The sequence below is a fragment of the Patagioenas fasciata genome, chromosome 32 (genome assembly GCF_037038585.1).
Source record: "Patagioenas fasciata isolate bPatFas1 chromosome 32, bPatFas1.hap1, whole genome shotgun sequence".
Taxonomy (NCBI): domain Eukaryota; kingdom Metazoa; phylum Chordata; class Aves; order Columbiformes; family Columbidae; genus Patagioenas; species Patagioenas fasciata.
Window position 1 is genome coordinate 1,897,346 of NC_092551.1, and position 17,414 is coordinate 1,914,759.

At 47.7% G+C, this 17,414-nt stretch overlaps 1 pseudogene; it reads left to right on the forward strand.

Annotated features, from left to right (window-relative positions):
* Positions 1-69: 69 nt before the first annotated feature.
* Positions 70-11,701, forward strand: LOC139825988 (ral guanine nucleotide dissociation stimulator-like 1; annotated as a pseudogene).
* The last annotated feature ends 5,713 nt before the right edge of the window (positions 11,702-17,414 follow it).

Genomic DNA, 17,414 nt, shown 5'->3' on the forward strand with positions numbered 1-17,414 from the left:
CGGAGCGGCGGCGAGCTGCGATTGGCCGGCTGCGGGCGGCGCGTGCCGCCGCGAGGCCGCGTCCGGTCGCCGTGGTGCCGGCGGAGCCGTCGCCGCCGTTGGCGTGGGGGCGAGCGGTCGGTGCGAGAGAGAGCGGGAGTGCGGGGCTGGCGGAGCCGGCAGCAGCCCTGCCTGCGGACGCGGACACAGCGCCATGTGCGGGATCGGCTGCGGGCCCTGCTGCGGACGGGTATGAGCGAGCCGGGCCCCGCCGCCCGCCCTCCCCAGGTAAATTGTCCCTTTAGTGCTAAAAAATGTAATAGTTCTTTTTGCAGTTTCACTTCATAAAAGGGATTTGTGTAATGCTTTCTCATTTCTTAAAAGGCATGGCTAAAAAAAAGAGATTAAATTTGAAATATAGTGTGATATATCACACTGAGGAAGGAAAACCATGAGCCAGCACTGGGCCCTTGTGGCCAGGAAGCCAATGATACCCGGGGTGGGTTAGAAGGGGGTGGTCAGTAGGTCAGAGAGGTTCTCCTGCCCCTCTGCTCTGCCCTGGGGAGACCACACCTGGAATATTGTGTCCAGTTGTGGCCCCTCAGTTCCAGAAGGACAGGGAACTGCTGGAGAGAGTCCAGCGCAGCCACCAAGATGCTGAAGGGAGCGGAGCATCTCCCGTGTGAGGAAAGGCTGAGGGAGCTGGGGCTCTGGAGCTGGAGAAGAGGAGACTGAGGGGTGACCTCATTAATGTTTATAAATATGTAAAGGGTGAGTGTCAGGAGGATGGAGCCAGGCTCTTCTCAGTGACAACCAATGACAGGACAAGGGGTGACGGGTACAAACTGAGATACAAAAGGTTCCTCTTAAATTTGACAAGAAACTTCTTCATGGTGAGGGTGTCAGAGCCTGGCCCAGGCTGCCCATGGGGGTTGTGGAGTCTCCTTCTCTGCAGACATTCAAACCCGCCTGGACACCTTCCTGTGGAACCTCAGCTGGGTGTTCCTGCTCCTGGATGAGCTTTCCAGGTCCCTTCCAACCCCTGACATTCTGGGATTCTGGGATTCTGTGAAAGGGTTATTAGACATTGGAACAGGCTGCCCATGGCAGCGGTGGAGTCACCATCCCTGGAGGGGTTTAAAAGGGACATAGATGAGGTCCTGAGGGACATGGGGCAGTGCCAGGGGTGGGTTGATGGTTGCACTCGATGGTCTCTTCCAACCGAAATGTTTCTATGATCCTATCTATTTTTTGCATTGTAATAGTGTCTGAATTTCAGGGTTCATGTGATCTTGTCCCGGTACTTTTGCAAGGACGTTAAAAGTAAATGTGTTGCTATCTGCAATTCAAAACTGTTTTTCCGTTGTTTTCTAACAGGCTCGGAACTTCCCCTTTCGGAACCTGTCTCTTTGGAGATGCTGGAGAAGACCAAGGAGGAGGACACCCAGGCAGAAGAGAGACGAGGAAGATGTGGAGTCTCTGCACAGCCTTGAGGAGACTCTGACCAAGCCAACCAAGGAAGAAGTGGAGAGCCCAGAGTGTACTGAGGAGCCTCCAGAGCGCGTTGAGGAGACTCCAGAGCGCATTGAGCAGACTCTAAGCGAGACAAGAGAGGAAGATGTGGAGACTACAAGCAAGGTATCAGACAAAGACGCAGAGACTCCAGAGCGCGTTGAGAACGGTCTAAGCAAGGCAACAGAGGAAGACACAGAGACTGCAGAGTGCACAGAGGAGACTCCAAGCGAGCCAACTGAAGAAGACGTGGAGACTCCACAGAGCCTGGAAGAAAATGTGAGGAACCAACCTGGGGAAGATGTGGAGGTTCCACAGAGCGTTCAAGAGGCAAGTCACTGGTGCACAGACAGTTCTGTATGACTTAGGGATATTTTAGAGTTAAAAGAGGTAAAAAAAAAACAGAAAAGCAACCCCCAAAAATCCCCAAACCCCAGCTTCCCCAAACCAGGATTTGGTTGCACTGCACTCAAATCCTTTCTAATTGAGTTGTTGCTGTGCTTAAGGCTATGGTAGTCAGTAAAGCCCTGAAACTTTAATTATTCAAGTGGTATGTATGCAGAAAAAGCATTATGTGGTTGCAGGGGGACCAGTATATGTATTTCTGAAGTTAATTGTTACATCTATTTTCAATTCTCTAGTGCTTTGCTCCTCAACATGTATCAGCATGTTAATACAGCGGCTGTTAGTGGTGGGGTTCAGGAGATCTGGACTCTCTGGTTTAATTCTTACCTCTTTCATTGACTTGTGCAGTAAGTTGTGCACTCAGCTCCTCTCTGCTTTCAGTTAAAAGCCCAAAAAGGCCCAGGTAACTGAAGGCAGCTAAAAAGTGGCAACTGAAGTGAGCGTTGTTGAGGTGTTGTGAGATCCTGGTGCTGGCATGCTGGTGTCTGCAGCCTGCGCTTGTGCAGGGACCATGTTCCTTTCTCTCTGACTTGTTTCTCTTGGCCCTTTTCCTGGCAGAGCACAACTGAGGATGGAGCTGAAGACGCACAAGAAGGAGCTGTTGACTGCGACAGCCTGAGAAGAGCGCAGATCCAGCAGACTGACAGCGAAGGAGCAAGATGGCTCGGGGTAAGTAAAGCTGGCATGGTGGCCAAGCCCCCAGCTGATCAAAGTGTCCTCACTTCATTGCAATCGGTGCAGCTGTGGCAGTTTGAGCCAGAGGGTCAGGAGGTGGGTAGAACTTTCATGTTATGTTGCGATGTTTCTACATTTTCTTCAGGATCCAAGGCAATAATATAAGAACTTGCTTTGGTGTGGTGTCCAGGTTGGTAGTATAGAGACTTTGAGTGGCAGATTTCCCATCTCTGCCTCCTGTTTTTACCGGGAGAAATAGCAGAAAGTATTTTTGACCTCCTGTACATTTTCCAGCTGATGGGAAGAGTTCTTAGTGATGCTGCATTTGTAGAGTGATTTGGAGGCTTTTCAGCTGAAAAGCGTTGGCTGGTAGTGGATGTGTCTGAGAGAAATGCAGCTCTAACTGAAAATTTCATAGAACCCGTGTTGAAAGGAATACAACTGGTTTTGTTCATTTTGAGTGAGTTGGGCTTTATTACCAATTCCTTTAAGTACTGAGAAGCTTGAAATCTTGCTTAGTATCTTCTTGTAGAGGTTGGAGTAAGTGAAGGAACTTAGATCTTTCATGCTGCAAGAAGTCTGACAAACCTTTCTTAAACTTCTGGATGCTAAGAAAGCATCCGGGGTTTTTGAATGGTTGGCCCTGTTATGAGAGAATGGTCAGTTTCAAAGGCAACCAGGAGATTACAGCTTAAGCACTGGAAACACTTGGCTGTTTCAATAAGAAATGTCTTGATTGTCCTCCAGTATTTGATACAGCATTTGGTGTTTGGAGAGCCCAAACCGACAAAATTGTTTAGTAACTAGAGATGGACTATTCCTGTGAAAAGGTGGAATGGAATCTGTGTTTCGTTGTGCAAGCTCTGTCGGGGCTCTGGCTTCTGTCTGAGTTTTGTGCTTTGTCTTTGTTTCCACTTTGTAGGCTGAAGGGGACCAGTTACCTGCAGGACACACTGTCAGCCCGGACGAGACGTGCAACAGCAGGGCCCTGAAAGCTGGAACTTTGGAAAAGCTGGTGGAGACGCTTCCGACGGCCTTTGCCGATAATGACTTCACATACATCAGCATCTTCCTCTCCACGTACAGGGCCTTTGCCGATAATGACTTCACATACATCAGCATCTTCCTCTCCACGTACAGGGCCTTTGCTTCCACCAGCACAGTCCTGGAACTGCTCCTGGACAGGTGAGAGCCGGGACAGAATGGAAACTGAGCCGTCATTTATTATACACGACAGGGGGATGTTGACAGAAAAGAATCCTGCAAAATTCAGGATTTCAGCGTAAACACACCATGTGTAAATGCACGTTGCCCACATCCCAAATCTCATTAAAGCTTAAGCGCCAGGTGGGGAAAGTGTGCGTGGTCTGACCGCTAAGGAACCAAACTGGGACCGACACAAGAAAACCAATACAGCTTGTCCCTTAAAAAAAGACCAGTGCACGGGGGATATGTGCAAACCCTTCATCTCTGCCGCAGCTTCCCCAGCCACGGTGGAGTTGTCCAGCATGAAGCCCTTGTCTTCATGCCAATTGTATATGAATATGCCAATATCTATATGTTTATGCCAATTGTATATGGATTACGCTGTTTGGGTTGCTCAGTAGAGGTTCCTCTAAACAGCCATCTCATTTTTTCAGATACGGAAACCTGGAGATCTCGGGCTCTGAAGAACATGGAACCCAGAATTCCCCCGGATCCAGCACAGTGCTCAGGACGTAAGTTTGGTTTTGCAGCGCCCAGCGAGCCCCAGTCAGGGTTCGGTGCTGGAGCGGGACGTGGGCAGCAGAGCTGTTGTTTCATTTGACAATTCACAGCCCTGTTTGCTTCAAGGAGCTTGTGTAAAGGCCAAGTATCAGCTGTCTCATAACACATCCAATAATACAACGCAGAGAAAATATGAATGACTGCGCTGGTTTCTCAAGGTGTAATTGAAGAAGCAGCCTTTAGTTTCCTATGAAGTATTATCTTAATAATATTTCTTGCCTAAAAAGAACAAATTAAATTCTGTGCTCACAGAAGTGTCCATACTGCCCTCACGTGGGGGATGAATGTCTCAGTGTTCCTGTTGTTATATTAGGTACAGATCCATGCGATTGCATCAATACCTGCTGCATACAACCCATGTGTTCTCTCTGAATTTGCTCACAGTGCGATGGCATCGATTTTACAAGCCTGGCTCGACCAATGTGCCGACGATTTCCGAGAGCCGCCCGAGTACGTGTGTCTGCAGAAGGTGCTGAGTTATCTGAAGAAGAACATGCCCGGCTCTGACCCGGAGAAGAGGGCGCAGAACCTCCTGGAGCAGTTCCAGAAAGAAGAATGGGAGAATGATGGTAAAGTACCTTTCTCTGCTGTCTGTGTGTTCTCCCAGCGTCAAGCCTGACACATCCCCTTATCCAGGGCACAAAGCTTCCTGTGCCGTGAGCCGAAAAGTCGTAAGAGCTCACGTGGTATGTGAATGAGTACTGGAATCAACTTCCAGCCTTAGTAGGCAGACTGAGTTCTACTACATGCATTTTTCTCACGTTACCTGCGTGTTTTTCAGACCCCGTTGGCTCTGGAGCGCATAACGGTAGGACTGGTGTGCAGAAAAGGCCCAGGTTTAGACTTAGTGCTGCGGCAGCCAAGGCTGCTGATCAATTCTGTACAGCCCTGCAGCCCTGAATCCAGCTCTGGTTTAGTGCCGAGTCCAGCCCAGGGCGTCCGGGGGCCTGTCCTGAAGCTGCTGGAGCCACGATTGGTTTCGTATATTTTGCATTACTTTCTCTCCTCATCAGTAGTACTAGCAAAGCACGTTTTAACTTTCCAACTGGTCTCTCTCCCTTCTCCTCCTCTTCCCTTGAAACGTGGACATAAGAGCATTCTCAGCGTAATATTTTGGGGGTATAACTGCAGTCTTGTCTCTTTGCAGTTCAGCTGTTTTTCAGAGTATAGAATGCGTAAATGCTGACAAGCAGATTATCAAAGTTCTGCAGTGTTAATAAGGAGTTGTTGTGGGGGGGTTGGTGGGTTTGTTCTTTCCAAAGAATGGTTAGTGAATGGGTTAAGGCACTTCTCAGCTAAGAGACCCTGAACAGCTCAGTTCTCCCTATTTCTTTTTCTTCTACCTTCTCTTTGCCCATTTAATCTTCTGGACCTTCTCTATCTCCCTAAAATATGCAGCACGGTGAGGCCGTTACCCCAGGCAGGTCCCTTTGCATGTTCTGTTCTTCTATGTAGTGATTTTCCAAATACCTGCTTTGATTACTTGTTTTCTGTATAAATTCACTGACTCGTGTTTTCCCCGCTGGCCAGACGCGTTCCACAGCCTTTCTCCCTGCACCCCGGACGAGGAAGAGGAACTGGAGATCAGCGGCCCAGAAGAATTCTCGTTGTCCCAAGAAGACCTGGTGGCAGAACAGCTGACATACATGGACGCGGTATGTAGATCATACGTATTACTTGAAATGCTCGGGGAAAGAGTTCTGGGCTTCTCATTGTTTGTTTGTTTGTTTTTTAACTTATATCGGTGTAAGTCTGTTGTTCCAGAACCGCTCTGTTGCTGGGACACAGAGCGCAGCTCTGCTTGGTTATCCAGACTTGCTTCATTGATTGGGCTTTTCCTTCAGTTCTTCTGAAGGTGTTTGTCTTTTTGTTATACAGTGTGGATGTAGACTGTGTGGCCTCTTTTGCAAAGTTTAGCATTTGACCCCTCAGAAATAGCGTATTTTGACTGTATCTTAGGCTACCTCACCTGAAGATGTAGAAGTACTTTGTAACTGTAGAGCTCCGATTTGGCTTATTTGTATCGATCTCTTTCAAAAGTATCATTATATGGAAATCTTTCCCCCTGGTAATGTAAGTGATAGAAAGGTGTCTTTTATTTTTCCAGGACAGTTTAGCTGACAGTTCTTTTAGGGCGTCAGGCCTAAAGAGTTATACCAAAGTGTGTATTTTAAAGTGGAGAGAAAACCAATATTTCCCTTTTAATACCATACTGGATTCAGCTGCAGTTTGTACTGTAACCGTGCATTTCTTGCTGTGGGCAGTAGCGCTCCAGGCTGAGTTGGACACCTCTGTTTCCCTCTAGACACTCTTCCAGAACGTTGTGCCCCACCACTGCCTGGGCTGCATCTGGTCCCGAAGGGACAAGAAAGAGAACAAACAGCTGGCACAGAGCATCAGAGCCACCATCTCGCAGTTCAACGCCGTCACCAACTGCGTGCTCAGCACCATCCTGGAGAGCAAAGAATTAAAGACACAGCCAAGAGCGAAGATCTTGGAGAAGTGGATCCGTATCGGACGTGTAAAGCGTTTATTCGCGACTGTTTAACGTTCCTTGTGCGGGTGCCGTGGAGCTGGGAGGGGACAGGGGGGTTGTAGCGGGGAGTGATATTTTTGATGCTCAGTATTTGTAGAGCTGCCCGCTTAGCAGGGAGAATGTGCAGCAAGCAGGACACGGGGCAGACAGAAGAGCACTGACTATTGGTGATGCTGACGTTTAACGCTCCTGTGTTTCTAACCGCTCCTTTCACAGCAATGTAGGATCCTGAACAACTTTTCGTCTCTGAAGGCCATCGTTTCCGCCTTGCAGTCCACCTCGGTTTATCGCCTGAAGAAGACCTGGGCCTGCGTTCCAAAGTAAGGCTGTGCAGTGTGTCACTGGATGTGTTTTGGTGCTTTTATCTTTTCTGTGCCCAACTGTTAACAATTCTTGAGAAAAAAATTGTACCCTGGTCTGATTCAGAGTGCTTACAAACAACTTAAATCATTGAGTCTTTTCCTGTACAGGGACACAATGCTGATGTTCGAAGAGCTTTGCGAAATCTTCTCCGACTGTGACAACTTTGCGACGAGCAGGGAGCTGCTGCTGAAGGTGGGAATGAGCTTGAGTTGCCAGGTTGTGATCTCACCCAAAGCCGAGCTCAGCCCTGTTCCTGACCAATGAGCTCCCGTATGCGGTGCTTTGGGGAAGACGGGTCTGTAAATCCCGGCTTTTCTGCTGGGGCGAGAGGTGCCGCACAGCGAGATTGGACGCAGAGGAGTTACGAATGAGCACTTTGGCTTATATACCGCTCTGCGCAGACATGAACCGCTGGCTGAGATACCAAGGATGATGTCGTGAAAGCATCATTTACAAGAGCGCTGTTTGGTGAAGCAGACTAGTTGTGTTTTGTTTGCTTCCACAGGAGTATTCTAATTAGTATAATTATTACTTCTCAGTCAGTTAATCCACCATTGCTCTGACCGTTTGCAGGGAGTCACACAAGGCACGGTACCTTACCTGGGTACCTTCCTCACTGACCTCGTCATGCTGGACACAGCCCTTCAGGACTATCTCGAGGTAATTTGGGGCAATTTTTGGAATCCTAAATCTCCTCCCTCCCTTGCAGACACTGTGTCTGCTCCTGCATCTTCCACTGGGTGCTAGTGCAGTTCTTAAAAAGAGAGGAATGTATTTAACAAATAGACTCAGGTACACGAGTGCTGTGGCTTATCCTAGAGCTGGAAACGGGTCTTTGTAGAGGCCTTTGGTCAGGGCAGCTCTGGCCCGTCCCTTGGTGTCGCTACTTCATCCTGTTCATCCTGTTTGTGATTAACTCCAGCCGAGCCTGTGCTCTTCTCCTCTGATCCCTTCTCTGTCCTTCCAACAGGGCGGCCTGATCAATTTTGAGAAGCGGCGAAGGGTAAGTGGAACGGTGACTGTTCTGTGATCGTTAGTGCCTGACGCTCTCTGCTAGAGCGTTCTCTTGGCGAGGCCTGTTGTCTTTGCTGGGCGTATCCAACAGCCGCTCACGTTACTCAGAGGGTGAGGAAGGAACAGTCCCCGGCACGCTGTGAACCTCTGCCGGGCTGTGCGGGGCGGCGCGGGAAGAGAAATTCCTTTTAGATGCGGGCAGCAGGGGAAGAGGAGCCGCAGGGCACTCGCTGCCGCGGGAGTTACGTCTGGGGCACGTTCCCCCCGTTTGGTGTTCACGGGAACACGTTACACGAGCGTGTTCTGTGTGCTGGGAGCGCATCAGACCTGCTGGCGTGAGACCTTTGCTGGCCACAAGATGCAGTCTGTGACCATCTTCCTTGTGCTGCAGGAAATAGTTGTGGGTCAAAGGTGCAGAGAGCGAAGCGGGTACCTGGGACCGAGAAATCAAGGCTGAGCGTTGCCTTCCAGCCTGAGCCTTGTTGGTCAGAGATCAGTAGGAGCGAAGGTGCCGGGGTTTCCTCTGTCCGAGGGCAGTTTGTCCTGGATCTGTTGCTGCGTGTGTTTAGTGTATTAACGAGACTGGCTTGATTTTTCTAATTAGAATTCCTATTTTATTATTTGTTTTCTTAGGAGTTTGAAGTAATCGCACAAATGAAGCTGTTGCAGTCCTCATGTAACAGCTATTGCATGAGAGGAGATGAGAAATTCGTGCAGTGGTTTAGGAGGCAGCGGCATTGAAGTGATGAGGAGAGGTAGGGTCTCAGCCCAGCTGGCGAAGCAGCTTTTCTTCCCCCGCAGGCAGGTTCAGGTTCTCTCAGCCTTGAGCTCTGCGCTGCCAGGAGCTGCTCCCGGAGAGTGGAAATACACACGCACAGAGCTGCGCTCCTCCTCGTGGGGATGAACCCTCTGGGACGTGGGAGTGACCCAGGGCTTCTCAGATATGGCCACTTTGAGATATTTAACTAACGGTATTGCCTGTTCTGCAGTTTCCGTCTGTCACGTGAAATCGAAGGAGCAGCTCCTGACCAGAGCACCGCAGCGGGCAGAGCTCAGAAGAGCGTGGTGAAGAGATTCAGCCTGTGAGTACAACGGGGAGGGGGTTTGGTGTGTGAATATGAACTGGAATAAATCAAACACCAGCTGACAAACCTGGCTGGGGATCCAGAGCACTGCAGTGCTGCGAGGAGACACCGCCAGCTAGAAATACGTATTGCTGTTGTCTCTTTCTATTGGTGTAAGTAGCCAGGAGGGTTATCGACTAAAGACTTCAGAAATAACTCTAAGGTGTCAAACAAAGGAACGATTTTAGTGCTGGATTATAAATTCAATTCAAATTTGCAGCAGCAAAACAGAGCAAATAAGGATAGAGTCTAATTTGCTATACACACACAAACAATAGGCCCCTGGAGATAGGAAAACACAACAGCAGGTCAGATTGTTGAAGCAAGTGACAGCTGTGCTCAGCCCAGCTCTGTTGTGCTTTCTTTTCTCCCCTAGGCCGTTCCTGGGCTTGGGGGTGAGCGCCCTCAGCACCCCCGTCAACGCGCAGCCCAAACCTGCTCCAGGTGGGAGCTCTGGGGACAGCACCGTCACCATCGTCCCTCCCACCGACACTGCTGAGGAGCCTCAGCACAAGGTAGGGCCCGGGCCCTGTGTTCAGCACAAACAGCCTGTGCGAGGCTGCTGACGCTGCCGGCGGCCCCAGGCGCTTGCCCAAGCCTGTGGATCTTGACTGGAGCGTTGCTGGCAGTGGAATGGAGGGACCTGAGCTCTGGGAAAGGCGATTTTGGGGGGAGGGCTCATGTACATCAGCCCAGCCTAATTCTGGGGCAGGCAGAGCAGCTGAGCAAGTGAGAAGCAGGTGAGGTCAGAGCTCACCAGCCCTGTGGTTTGACCTGCCAGGAACTGCCCAGACCAAGCCTGGGCTGGGCTGGGTTCCGTTCCCAGGGAGCTTTGTCCTGCAGACTCTGCTCTCTTGACCTAAGCTGCCTTAACTGGGTTGCCGAAGCCCTTGTTAAGGCTGTTGTGCTGAAGAGTGTCATCTTTAGCTTTTGGATCTTTGAAATTCAATGGTAATGAATGTGTTTGATCTCGTCTCCCCCCTTGCTGCCATCTGATGACAAGTGCTCCAAGAAGTGCCCCGGCCCCGTGACTCCCGTTCCATCAAAAGAAGTGCCGCCAGTCCTGCCAGTCTACAACCAGCAGAGCGGAGAGAGCTGCGTCATCCGCACCAGCGTAGAAGAGGACAGAAGCGGCAACATCTACAGGAGCATCCTGGTGAGCGGTGGGAACAGCAAAGCGCTGTTACTGTGGGTGGTGTTTTCACCCCAGGTGACTTGAATGGTGCTTTTAGTTTCGGAAACACCTATTCCCCGATCAGACCTCCTTGACAGGGAACGTGACCGATGTTACAAATCAAAACATGTGGAGCAGGGGATGAATGAGAGGTTTGCAAAGAGCATCTCTCAAGGTTTCTGGCTTTGAAATTGAAGCTTGTATTTGATCAACAATGGCAAGGGAAGCACTCTGAGCAAGTGCCGGCTTTGCTGCCCCTGCTCTTCTGCCAGCGCCGGCTGTTGTGTGTCCAGCTCAGCACTGGGGTGTGTGAGCTGTGACACAAGGTGCCCCTTCCCCAGCAAACCCAGCTCCAAGGCCCAGAATCTTTGCAGGACATCGCAGAAAGTGTTTAGCAGGGGAGACTGTGGATTAATGGATGTCTGCAAACAGCAGCTGGGACAGCTCTTGCTGCGGATTCGATGGCTGCTGAGAACAAGGTCTCACCTCTCCGAGCGGTTGCTCAGGAGAGCAGAGGCTGTGATTTCCTGCTGCATTTCTAGAGCAGTGTCTGTTGTCTTGAACTAACTCCACCCCCAGGTGTCGCAAAGAGCGTGTTTTAGCGTCTGGCAGAATCTGCGACTTGGTTACCAAGCGACTCCTTGCAACTCCCTCTTTGCAGCTGAGTAACCAAGAGAAGGCTCCTGCTGTCACCCAGCGAGCCATGGAGAAGCACAACCTGCAGTCTGGCTCGGCTGAGGATTACGAGCTGGTCCAGATCATCTCCAAGGACAAAGGTGGGGAAGCAGAACTCTGCTGCTGCTGCTGCTGGAAGAGCTCTGCTGCATTTTGCCGGCCAGAGTAACATGCGGAGCGACGTCAGAAACGCCATCGCCACGTTGTCCCAGCTGCCGGTGAGAATAAACCCCCAGCGCTGAGTGGGGCGCCCATGAACGCTCGCTCTGCTCCCTCTCTTGCGGAGCTGGCGATCCCACCCAAGGCGAACGTGTTCTACGCCATGAGCACCCAGGGCAACTTCGACTGCATCCTGAGAAGAAAAGCTGCAGCACAGGAGGAGCCCGCACTTCATGGGTTGTAATGGCTGAGCTCTGGATAGGATTTACTGTTTATATTATAAGTACGTAAACTTTTTCCCCCCCAGTTTTAGTCTGGAGTTCATATATTTTAATATGTGACCTGTATATAATGTTTGAGCTTTGTATAATATTGAATATTTCTATAACGAGTATATTAACATTTTTCCAGTTTTTGTCTGCAGTTAATGTATTTTAATACTTGATGTGTTGATCATATTTAATCTTTCCATACTTCTACAGAAACCTTCAATATTATATAATCTTTTTTCTACTGATGTCTGCTTGGAGTTCCTATATTTAAATAGCTTAGCTTTATAGAATATTTTAGCTTGTATAATATTCAGTATTCACAGAATAAGTACGTAAACTTTTTCCACTAATTTCTCCTTGGAGTTAATATATTGAAATGGTTTAGCTGTATCTCGTATTTGAGCTTTATTTAATATTTTTTATTTAACATACTGATATTTAATATTTATGTGATATGTTTATTTAATGTACTAATGTTTAATATTTATTTAATATGTTTATTTAATGTACTAATATTTAATATTTATTTACTATGTACATAGACCTTCCCCAATAATTATTTTCTGGAGTTGATATATTTTATTACTAAATCTTTATACAATATTTGATCCTTGTATAATATTTAATATTGATATGATAAGTATATCAACTTTTTTCAACCCATTTTTGTCTGGAGTTAATGTATTTTAATGTTTCTTCTGTAGATAGTGTTTGAGCTTTATATCACATATCTAGAGATGCATATAAAATAAATAGAGAAACTTTTTTCCACCCTTTTTTTCTGGAGTTAATAGATACTAATAACTGAGCTTTATAGAACACATCATCTTTATTTAATATTTATAGAATAAATACTTGAACTTTTTTCCACCAATTCTTGTCTGGCATTAAAATATTCTAATATTTGATCCCTATGTCATATCAATCTTTACATGGATGTAACATCTCTATCATAAATACGTCACTTTTTTTCCACTAATTCTTCTCTTGAGTTAATATATATTAAGATTTGAGCTTTTATATCATACATAATCTTTATTTAATACATAATCTTTATTTACATAATAAAGATGTGAACTTTTTTCCCCCACGAATTCTTGTCTGGCGTTAAAATATTTTAATATTTGATCCTTATGTAGTATTTAGTTTTTATAGATATGTAACATTTCTATCATAAATACGTAACTTTTTTCAACTAATTTTTGTTGGAGTTAATATAGTTTAATATTTGATCTTTATATCATATTTAATCTCTATATATTATTGAATGTTTCTATAAAAATACGTAAACATTTTTCCAGTATTTTTTGATCTGGAGTTACTAGGATTAATATTTAAGCTTTATATAACACATAATCTTTATTTAATATTTATATAATAAATACTTGAACTTTATTCCACCAATTCCCGTCTGGAGTTAGTAGATTTTAGTGTTTGATCTCTAGATAATATTTGATCTTTATATGATATTTAATCTTCATATAATATTGAATGTTTCTATAATAAATGGATTAACTTTTGACCACTAATTTGTGTCTGGAGTTAATATATTTTAATGTTTGATTTTGTATTCTATTTAATCTTTAGTTAATATTTAATACTTATATAATACTTATATACTTATATACTTTATACTTATATAATACTTATATAATACTTATATAATAAATATGCAAACGTTGTCTGGAGTTAGTAGATTTTAATGTTTGATCTTTAGATCATGTTTGAGCTTTGTGTAATATTTAATGTATCTATAATAAATAGATGAAGTTTTTAACACTATTTTGTGTCTGGAGCGAATGTATTTAAATATTTGATCTTCGTGTAACATTCCATCTCTCTATAACCTTTAATGTTTCTATGATAAATACGTCAACTCTTCCCGCTCATCAGTGTCTCGTTCATCTCTTTTCCTCTCTGAGACTGCACCGCGGTCTGAGAGTTTCCACCTTTTCCCCGTTGTCTCCATCACGGCATTTGTTGCTCCTGGCAAAAAGACGACCCCGAATTTAAGCTGCCTCTTGCGTTCTGGTTGTACTTCAACTGCCCGGGGAGCCAGCACACTGTTGTCAGGTTGTCAGGTTCTGGTGACAGCCTTAGAACCGGTGACGTGCACCAACCCTGCCTGTGCCCTTGGTGTGAGCAGCTCCACTTGCTCCTCACCCTGGGGAAACTGCTCCTGGCTCCGGGTCTGTCACCCTCGCTGCGGGGTCTGCGCCAGCCGGGGCTCCGGGGGCTTCGCTCTCGTGCTCCACAGCAGAGGACAAACCCCACGCTCACAGGAGAACACAATAACTCATGGAGCAGCTGAGCTTCACGGGAAAGGGGAAAAATAGCAGAAAAAGAGCAGAACAGCGGAGAAGGGTTTGCACTGGCTCCTGCCTTCCCAAAACACAGTCAGTGCTGAGCAGGGAAAGCCCGGACAGCACCAGCCCAGGAGCTGAAAGCACAAGTGCGGTCACCTGCTGAAGTGAAGGGTGTTTGGGGTTGCACTGGGAAGCAGTTTTAGTCCTTCTGGGTGAGCAGCCTGGGTGGTGCTCACCGCATTGGGAAGAAGAAACCCAAATGAACAAACAAGTAGAATTTCTGGTAGATATGGGGGCAACACTAATGAAAACCTGAAAAGAAGAAACTCCAACCCCATGATGGGAGGGGCTTTTTCTTGTTTTGTTAACTACAGAAACAGCTGTTGGGAGGGCAGGGAAAGGATGGACACGCGTCTCTCGAGTTAGAGGAGCCCTGACGGAAGAAAGAACCTGGAAAGTATCTCAAGAACCGGGCAAACTGAAATTGAAATTGACACGGGATTGGTGATGTAACTACTATTAGTGTTATTGATGTGAATGCCCAGTATAAACGAAAATGAGAATGGCTTAATAGCTAAATGTGTTGAACCGAGTTGTATATGTAATTCTCATTTTATATCTGATGTTTAGGTTGTAAATGGACTGTGGTATAAGCATATCCACAAAGGGAACTTACCGACAGGATTGTGTAAGAAATGTCTAAGAACACAAGATCAGGAAACCAGAGCTCGGTTGAGGATTCCAGTTGCCGCTGGAAGAATAGAAAAAGAATAGCGGAGAATGGTGGGAGGTATTTACTGAAGGGGTGAATGGGAATTTAGAGCCCACCAGTGATGAGGAGAACAGAGTGCAGAAAGAGAAACCACATTCCGTGTTGCTCCTGTTGTTCCTGGGAAGTGAAGGCCAAGAGTTGGGAAACGATAAAAAGTCGCCACGCTAACGGTAAAAACAGGAAAGGCGGGGACACGGCCCTTGCTGCCGAGAAGATGACGAACTCGGCTGCGGCTGCAGCCTGGTCGGCCAGAGAGGCAGAGGGTGCAGAACCCTGGACCTGATCCCCTTGCTGGCAGTGGTGACTTATTGTTCCCAACTTAGCCTGGCCAATCCCTGTACCAAGTGCTACGAGCGTGTGAGAATAGGGAGACTAACCCAATATGTTCTACATTATCACGCTCCTATTAATTCTGGATGTTATGATAGAACAAAATTGGAGAAGTGTGAAATCCAAGGGCAGGAATGATGGGTAGCAACTAACCTAGAGAAAGGTGGACTCGGTGTAGGCTCTGCCTCCTGCCCTAGGGGAGAACAGAGGATCTGTTTTACACAAGGTGGTGAGTGGGGCTATTCAGATGGAGGGGGAGTGCAAGATCAGTAGAAGGAGGAGTTAGTTAAGAGTGCCACTCAGGAATTAAAAGGAAAGCAAGAGCAACAGAAATTGGTACAGAACAGCAGTGATTGGTATGAGGAAATAAGGCAAAAAGACAAAGGATTACAATTACCGACAGCAGGGAAAAACCTGTTTATAGATCTTATGGAAAAGACAGCCCGAGAATTAAATGTCACCTCGTGCTGGATATGTGGGGGGTCTCAAATGACTGAATACGTTGGACGAACCCCTTGTCAGTTAGCGTTGAGGGCAAATTCGTCAAGTACCTCTATTCCTCCCACTTGGTGGCCAGGTCCACCTAATGGATATTGGTCTCGAAACTGTAGCCTGGTGGAAGAAAATAGGGTTCGTGATAGTATGTGCATTTCTGCGTTTACTGTTTGTGCCATGCATGATCCCGTGCTTTATTCAGTTACTACATTCAGCAGTCCAAGGCATGCAAATCTCAGCCATGCCTATCGATCCTGAAATGGCAACAAAAGGAACGGGGTATAAATTAATGATTTTAGGCAGGTGCTGGCTAACTTTGAAGTCAAAGCACGAATCAATGGGATAAAAAGCAAAAAGGGGAACTGTGAGAAATGCAGCTGTGGTTCGTGCTGAGAAGATGTTTAATGTTTACAGATATAACCAAATGGGGCACGGGCTCTGAACCTGGAAAAGGAAAAGGTGGTGAAGTTCTATGTAAAAAGTTAGGAAACTTGTTTATGAAGTTATATTGATAGAGGGAAATAACATTTTAAAGGGTTAACCAACTACATAGTAAGAGCCTACTAACGAACTAACACTTTAAGCCACAGAATGAATATCTAGTTCAGAACTGTATGTAAGCAATTGTGCTAGGAATCTTTAAAGGGCCAGGAGTAAAATCCCAGCGCGTGGTGCGTGTGCGTGAAGCAGCTCCGGGAGCGCTCGCCCCGGGCTCTGCCGCAGCACACGTTGTGTTCCACGCACAGTCTGATGCCCACGCTCCCGGCTCGGTCCGTCTGTCCCGCTCCCGGCGCCTTGTCCGGCTGAGCAAGGGCTCGGACTGCGGGCGGGCTGAGGGCGGGGCAAGGGGGCGCGCGCGGAGCGGCGGCGAGCTGCGATTGGCCGGCTGCGGGCGGCGCGTGCCGCCGCGAGGCCGCGTCCGGTCGCCGTGGTGCCGGCGGAGCCGTCGCCGCCGTTGGCGTGGGGGCGAGCGGTCGGTGCGAGAGAGAGCGGGAGTGCGGGGCTGGCGGAGCCGGCAGCAGCCCTGCCTGCGGACGCGGACACAGCGCCATGTGCGGGATCGGCTGCGGGCCCTGCTGCGGACGGGTATGAGCGAGCCGGGCCCCGCCGCCCGCCCTCCCCAGGTAAATTGTCCCTTTAGTGCTAAAAAATGTAATAGTTCTTTTTGCAGTTTCACTTCATAAAAGGGATTTGTGTAATGCTTTCTCATTTCTTAAAAGGCATGGCTAAAAAAAAGAGATTAAATTTGAAATATAGTGTGATATATCACACTGAGGAAGGAAAACCATGAGCCAGCACTGGGCCCTTGTGGCCAGGAAGCCAATGATACCCGGGGTGGGTTAGAAGGGGGTGGTCAGTAGGTCAGAGAGGTTCTCCTGCCCCTCTGCTCTGCCCTGGGGAGACCACACCTGGAATATTGTGTCCAGTTGTGGCCCCTCAGCTCCAGAAGGACAGGGAACTGCTGGAGAGAGTCCAGCGCAGCCACCAAGATGCTGAAGGGAGTGGAGCATCTCCCGTGTGAGGAAAGGCTGAGGGAGCTGGGGCTCTGGAGCTGGAGAAGAGGAGACTGAGGGGTGACCTCATTAATGTTTATAAATATGTAAAGGGGCAGTGTCAGGAGGATGGAGCCAGGCTCTTCTGGGTGACAACCAGTGACAGGACAAGGGGTGACGGGTACAAACTGAGACACAAAAGGTTCCTCTTAAATTTGACAAGAAACTTCTTCATGGTGAGGGTGGCAGAGCCTGGCCCAGGCTGCCCATGGGGGTTGTGGAGTCTCCTTCTCTGCAGACATTCAAACCCGCCTGGACCCCTTCCTGTGGAACCTCAGCTGGGTGTTCCTGCTCCATGGGGGG